The following is a 7,980-nucleotide window of genomic DNA, read 5'->3' as shown; positions in this document are numbered from 1 at the left end:
TAAATTTGATTTGATTTGATTTGATTTGAGTAGAGCAGAACAGAACACGGTAGATTAGAACAGAGAGGAGTAGATCAGAACACATTATATTAGAGCAGAGTAGAGTAGAACAGAACATAGTAGATTAGAGCAGAGTAGAGTAGAACAGAACACAGTATATTAGAACAGAGTTGAGTAGAGTAGAGTAGAACAGAACACAGTAGATTAGAGCAGAGTAGAGTAGAACACAGTATATTAGAGCAGTGTAGAGTAGAACAGAACACAGTATATTAGAACAGAGTAGATTAGAACAGAACACAGTATATTAGAGCAGAGTAGAGTATAACACAGTATATTAGAGCAGAGTAGAGTAGAACAGAACACAGTATATTAGAACAGAGTAGATCAGAACAGAACACAGTATATTAGAGCAGAGTAGAGTAGAAAAGAACACAGTATATTAGAGCAGAGTAGAACAGAACAGAGTAGAGTAGAACAGAATCCAGTATATTAGAGCAGAGTAGAGTAGAGTAGAACACAGTAGATTAGAGCAGCGTAGAACAGAACACAGTAGATTAGAGCAGAGTAGAGTAGAACAGAACACAGTAGATTAGAGCAGAGTAGATTAGAATAGAACACAGTATATTAGAGCAGAGTAGATTAGAGTAGAACACAGTAGAACAGAACACAGTAGATTAGAGCAGAGTAGAGCAGAACAGAACACGGTAGATTAGAACAGAGAGGAGTAGATCAGAACACATTATATTAGAGCAGAGTAGAGTACAACAGAACACAGTATATTAGAGCAGAGTAGAGTAGAACGCAGTAGATTAGAGCAGAGTAGAGTAGAACAGAACGCAGTAGATTAGAGCAGAGTAGAGTAGAACAGAACGCAGTAGATTAGAGCAGAGTAGAGTAGAATAGAACACAGTATATTAGAGCACAGTAGAGTAGAACAGAACACAGTAGATTAGAGCAGAGTAGGTTAGAACAGAACACAGTATATTAGAGCAGAGTAGAACAGAACACAGTATATTAGAACAGAGTAGAGTAGAGTAGAGTAAAACAGAACACAGTATATTAGAGCTGAGTAGTTTAAAACAGAACACAGTATATTAGAACAGAGTAGAGTAGAGTAGAACAAAACACAGTATATTACAGCAGAGTAGAGTAGAACAGAACACAGTAGATTAGAGCAGAGTGGAGTAGAACAGAACACAGTATATTAGAGCAGAGTAGATTAGACCAGAACACAGTATATTAGAACAGAGTTGAGTAGAGTAGAGTAGAACAGAACACAGTAGATTAGAGCAGAGTAGAGTAGAATAGAACACAGTGTATTAGAGCAGAGTAGAGTAGAACAGAACACAGTATATTAGAGCAGAGTAGAGTAGAACAGAACACAGTATATTAGAACAGAGTTGAGTAGAGTAGAGTAGAACAGAACACAGTAGATTAGAGCAGAGTAGAGTAGAATAGAACACAGTATATTAGAGCAGAGTAGAGTAGAACAGAACACAGTATATTAGAGCAGAGTAGAGTAGAACACAGTAGATTAGAGCAAAGTAGAGTAGAACAGAACGCAGTAGATTAGAGCAGAGTAGAGTAGAACAGAACGCAGTAGATTAGAGCAGAGTAGAGTAGAATAGAACACAGTATATTAGAGCAGAGTAGATTAGAGTAGAACACAGTAGATTAGAGCTGCAAAGAACAGAACAGAGTAGATTAGAGCACAGTAGAGTAGAACAGAACACAGTAGATTAGAGCAGAGTAGAGTAGAATAGAACACAGTATATTAGAGCAGAGTAGATTAGAACAGAACACAGTATATTAGAGCTGAGTAGTTTAAAACAGAACACAGTATATTAGAACAGAGTAGAGTAGAGTAGAACAAAACACAGTATATTACAGCAGAGTAGAGTAGAACAGAACACAGTAGATTAGAGCAGAGTGGAGTAGAACAGAACACAGTATATTAGAGCAGAGTAGATTAGACCAGAACACAGTATATTAGAGCAGAGTAGAACAGAACACAGTAGATTAGAGCAGAGTAGAGTAGAATAGAACACAGTATATTAGAGCAGAGTAGAACAGAACAGAGTAGAGTAGAACAGAACACAGTATATTAGAGCAGAGTAGAGTAGAGTAGAACACAGTAGATTAGAGCAGCGTAGAACAGAACACAGTATATTAGAACAGAGTTGAGTAGAGTAGAGTAGAACAGAACACAGTAGATTAGAGCAGAGTAGAGTAGAATAGAACACAGTATATTAGAGCAGAGTAGAACAGAACAGAGTAGAGTAGAACAGAACACAGTATATTAGAGCAGAGTAGAGTAGAACAGAACACAGTAGATTAGAGCAGAGTAGAGTAGAATAGAACACAATATATTAGAGCAGAGCAGAGTAGAACAGAACACAGTATATTAGAGCAGAGTAGAGTAGAACACAGTAGATTAGAGCAAAGTAGAGTATAACAGAACGCAGTAGAATAGAGCAGAGTAGAGTAGAACAGAACGCAGTAGATTAGAGCAGAGTAGAGTAGAATAGAACACAGTATATTAGAGCAGAGTAGATTAGAGTAGAACACAGTAGATTAGAGCTGCAAAGAACAGAACAGAGTAGATTAGAGCACAGTAGAGTAGAACAGAAAACAGTAGATTAGAGCAGAGTAGAGTAGAATACAACACAGTATATTAGAGCAGAGTAGATTAGAACAGAACACAGTATATTAGAGCTGAGTAGTTTAAAACAGAACACAGTATATTAGAACAGAGTAGAGTAGAGTAGAACAAAACACAGTATATTACAGCAGAGTAGAGTAGAACAGAACACAGTAGATTAGAGCAGAGTGGAGTAGAACAGAACACAGTATATTAGAGCAGAGTAGATTAGACCAGAACACAGTATATTAGAGCAGAGTAGAACAGAACACAGTAGATTAGAGCAGAGTAGAGTAGAATAGAACACAGTATATTAGAGCAGAGTAGAACAGAACAGAGTAGAGTAGAACAGAACACAGTATATTAGAGCAGAGTAGAGTAGAGTAGAACACAGTAGATTAGAGCAGCGTAGAACAGAACACAGTATATTAGAACAGAGTTGAGTAGAGTAGAGTAGAACAGAACACAGTAGATTAGAGCAGAGTAGAGTAGAATAGAACACAGTATATTAGAGCAGAGTAGAACAGAACAGAGTAGAGTAGAACAGAACACAGTATATTAGAGCAGAGTAGAGTAGAGTAGAACACAGTAGATTAGAGCAGCGTAGAACAGAACACAGTAGATTAGAGCAGAGTAGAGTAGAACAGAACACAGTAGATTAGAGCAGAGTAGATTAGAATAGAACACAGTATATTAGAGCAGAGTAGATTAGAGTAGAACACAGTAGAACAGAACACAGTAGATTAGAGCAGAGTAGAGCAGAACAGAACACGGTAGATTAGAACAGAGAGGAGTAGATCAGAACACATTATATTAGAGCAGAGTAGAACAGAACACAGTATATTAGAGCAGAGTAGAGTAGAACGCAGTAGATTAGAGCAGAGTAGAGTAGAACAGAACGCAGTAGATTAGAGCAGAGTAGAGTAGAACAGAACACAGTAGATTAGAGCAGAGTAGAGTAGAATAGAACACAGTATATTAGAGCACAGTAGAGTAGAACAGAACACAGTAGATTAGAGCAGAGTAGAGTAGAATAGAACACAGTATATTAGAGCAGAGTAGATTAGAACAGAACACAGTATATTAGAGCAGAGTAGGTTAGAACAGAACACAGTATATTAGAGCAGAGTAGAACAGAACACAGTATATTAGAACAGAGTATAGTAGAGTAGATTAAAACAGAACACAGTATATTAGAGCTGAGTAGTTTAAAACAGAACACAGTATATTAGAACAGTGTAGAGTAGAGTAGAACAAAACACAGTATATTACAGCAGAGTAGAGTAGAACAGAACACAGTAGATTAGAGCAGAGTGGAGTAGAACAGAACACAGTATATTAGAGCAGAGTAGATTAGACCAGAACACAGTATATTAGAGCAGAATAGAACAGAACACAGTAGATTAGAGCAGAGTAGAGTAGAAAAGAACACAGTAGATTAGAGCAGAGTAGAGTGGAACAGAACACAGTATATTATAACAGAGTTGAGTAGAGTAGAGTAGAACAGAACACAGTAGATTAGAGCAGAGTAGAGTAGAATAGAACACAGTATATTAGAGCAGAGTAGAGTAGAACAGAACACAGTATATTAGAGCAGAGTAGAGTAGAACAGAACACAGTGTATTAGAACAGAGTTGAGTAGAGTAGAGTAGAACAGAACACAGTAGATTAGAGCAGAGTAGAGTAGAATAGAACACAGTATATTAGAGCAGAGTAGAGTAGAACAGAACACAGTATATTAGAGCAGAGTAGAGTAGAACACAGTAGATTAGAGCAAAGTAGAGTAGAACAGAACGCAGTAGATTAGAGCAGAGTAGAGTAGAACAGAACGCAGTAGATTAGAGCAGAGTAGAGTAGAACAGAACACAGTATATTAGAACAGAGTAGAGTAGAACAGAACACAGTATATTAGAACAGAGTTGAGTAGAGTAGAGTAGAACAGAACACAGTAGATTAGAGCAGAGTAGAGTAGAACAGAACACAGTATATTAGAACAGAGTTGAGTAGAGTAGAGTAGAACAGAACACAGTAGATTAGAGCAGAGTAGAGTAGAATAGAACACAGTATATTAGAGCAGAGTAGAACAGAACAGAGTAGAGTAGAACAGAACACAGTATATTAGAGCAGAGTAGAGTAGAGTAGAACACAGTACATTAGAGCTGCAAAGAACAGAACACAGTAGATTAGAGCACAGTAGAGTAGAACAGAACACAGTAGATTAGAGCAGAGTAGAGTAGAATAGAACACAGTATATTAGAGCAGAGTAGATTACAACAGAACACAGTATATTAGAGCAGAGTAGATTAGAACAGAACACAGTATATTAGAGCTGAGTAGTTTAAAACAGAACACAGTATATTAGAACAGAGTAGAGTAGAGTAGAACAAAACACAGTATATTACAGCAGAGTAGAGTAGAACAGAACACAGTAGATTAGAGCAGAGTGGAGTAGAACAGAACACAGTATATTAGAGCAGAGTAGATTAGACCAGAACACAGTATATTAGAGCAGAGTAGAACAGAACACAGTAGATTAGAGCAGAGTAGAGTAGAAAAGAACACAGTAGATTAGAGCAGAGTAGAGTAGAACAGAACACAGTATATTAGAACAGAGTTGAGTAGAGTAGAGTAGAACAGAACACAGTAGATTAGAGCAGCTTAGAACAGAACACAGTAGATTAGAGCAGAGTAGAGTAGAACAGAACACAGTAGATTAGAGCAGAGTAGATTAGAATAGAACACAGTATATTAGAGCAGAGTAGATTAGAGTAGAACACAGTAGAACAGAACACAGTAGATTAGAGCAGAGTAGAGCAGAACAGAACACGGTAGATTAGAACAGAGAGGAGTAGATCAGAACACATTATATTAGAGCAGAGTAGAGTAGAACAGAACACAGTATATTAGAGCAGAGTAGAGTAGAACGCAGTAGATTAGAGCAGAGTAGAGTAGAATAGAACGCAGTAGATTAGAGCAGAGTAGAGTAGAACAGAACGCAGTAGATTAGAGCAGAGTAGAGTAGAATAGAACACAGTATATTAGAGCACAGTAGAGTAGAACAGAACATAGTAGATTAGAGCAGAGTAGAGTAGAATAGAACACAGTATATTAGAGCAGAGTAGATTAGAACAGAACACAGTATATTAGAGCAGAGTAGGTTAGAACAGAACACAGTATATTAGAGCAGAGTAGAACAGAACACAGTATATTAGAACAGAGTAGAGTAGAGTAGAGTAAAACAGAACACAGTATATTAGAGCTGAGTAGTTTAAAACAGAACACAGTATATTAGAACAGAGTAGAGTAGAGTAGAACAAAACACAGTATATTACAGCAGAGTAGAGTAGAACAGAACACAGTAGATTAGAGCAGAGTGGAGTAGAACAGAACACAGTATATTAGAGCAGAGTAGATTAGACCAGAACACAGTATATTAGAGCAGAGTAGAACAGAACACAGTAGATTAGAGCAGAGTAGAGTAGAAAAGAACACAGTAGATTAGAGCAGAGTAGAGTAGAACAGAACACAGTATATTAGAACAGAGTAGAGTAGAGTAGAACAGAACACAGTAGATTAGAGCAGAGTAGAGTAGAATAGAACACAGTATATTAGAGCAGAGTAGAGTAGAACAGAACACAGTATATTAGAGCAGAGTAGAGTAGAACAGAACACAGTATATTAGAACAGAGTTGAGTAGAGTAGAGTAGAACAGAACACAGTAGATTAGAGCAGAGTAGAGTAGAATAGAACACAGTATATTAGAGCAGAGTAGAGTAGAACAGAACACAGTATATTAGAACAGAGTTGAGTAGAGTAGAGTAGAACAGAACACAGTAGATTAGAGCAGAGTAGAGTAGAATAGAACACAGTATATTAGAGCAGAGTAGAGTAGAACAGAACACAGTATATTAGAGCAGAGTAGAACAGAACACAGTATATTAGAACAGAGTAGAGTAGAGTAGAGTAAAACAGAACACAGTATATTAGAGCTGAGTAGTTTAAAACAGAACACAGTATATTAGAACAGAGTAGAGTAGAGTAGAACAAAACACAGTATATTACAGCAGAGTAGAGTAGAACAGAACACAGTAGATTAGAGCAGAGTGGAGTAGAACAGAACACAGTATATTAGAGCAGAGTAGATTAGACCAGAACACAGTATATTAGAGCAGAGTAGAACAGAACACAGTAGATTAGAGCAGAGTAGAGTAGAAAAGAACACAGTAGATTAGAGCAGAGTAGAGTAGAACAGAACACAGTATATTAGAACAGAGTAGAGTAGAGTAGAACAGAACACAGTAGATTAGAGCAGAGTAGAGTAGAATAGAACACAGTATATTAGAGCAGAGTAGAGTAGAACAGAACACAGTATATTAGAGCAGAGTAGAGTAGAACAGAACACAGTATATTAGAACAGAGTTGAGTAGAGTAGAGTAGAACAGAACACAGTAGATTAGAGCAGAGTAGAGTAGAATAGAACACAGTATATTAGAGCAGAGTAGAGTAGAACAGAACACAGTATATTAGAGCAGAGTAGAGTAGAACACAGTAGATTAGAGCAAAGTAGAGTAGAACAGAACGCAGTAGATTAGAGCAGAGTAGAGTAGAACAGAACGCAGTAGATTAGAGCAGAGAAGAGTAGAATAGAACACAGTATATTAGAGCAGAGTAGATTAGAGTAGAACACAGTAGATTAGAGCTGCAAAGAACAGAACAGAGTAGATTAGAGCACAATAGAGTAGAACAGAACACAGTAGATTAGAGCAGAGTAGAGTAGAATAGAACACAGTATATTAGAGCAGAGTAGATTACAACAGAACACAGTATATTAGAGCAGAGTAGATTAGAACAGAACACAGTAGATTAGAGCAGAGTGGAGTAGAACAGAACACAGTATATTAGAGCAGAGTAGATTAGACCAGAACACAGTATATTATTGCAGAGTAGAACAGAACACAGTAGATTAGAGCAGAGTAGAGTAGAAAAGAACACAGTAGATTAGAGCAGAGTAGAGTAGAACAGAACACAGTATATTAGAACAGAGTTGAGTAGAGTAGAGTAGAACAGAACACAGTAGATTAGAGCAGAGTAGAGTAGAATAGAACAGTATTAGAGCAAGTAGTAAACAGACACAGTATATTAGAGCAGAGTAGAGTAGAACAGAACAGCAGTATATTAGACGAGTTGAGTAGAGTAGTAGAAACAGAACACAGTATATTAGAACAGTAGAGTAGGACATAACACAGTATATTAGAACAGAGTTGAGTAGGTAGAGTAACAGAACACAGTAGATTAGGAGCAGAGTCAGAGTTAGAGTAGATACAGAACACAGTATATTA

The sequence above is a fragment of the Salmo trutta genome, chromosome 13 (assembly GCF_901001165.1).
Source record: "Salmo trutta chromosome 13, fSalTru1.1, whole genome shotgun sequence".
Classification (NCBI taxonomy): domain Eukaryota; kingdom Metazoa; phylum Chordata; class Actinopteri; order Salmoniformes; family Salmonidae; genus Salmo; species Salmo trutta.
The sequence above is the reverse complement of the archived record's forward strand: the minus strand, read 5'-3'. Positions refer to the sequence as shown.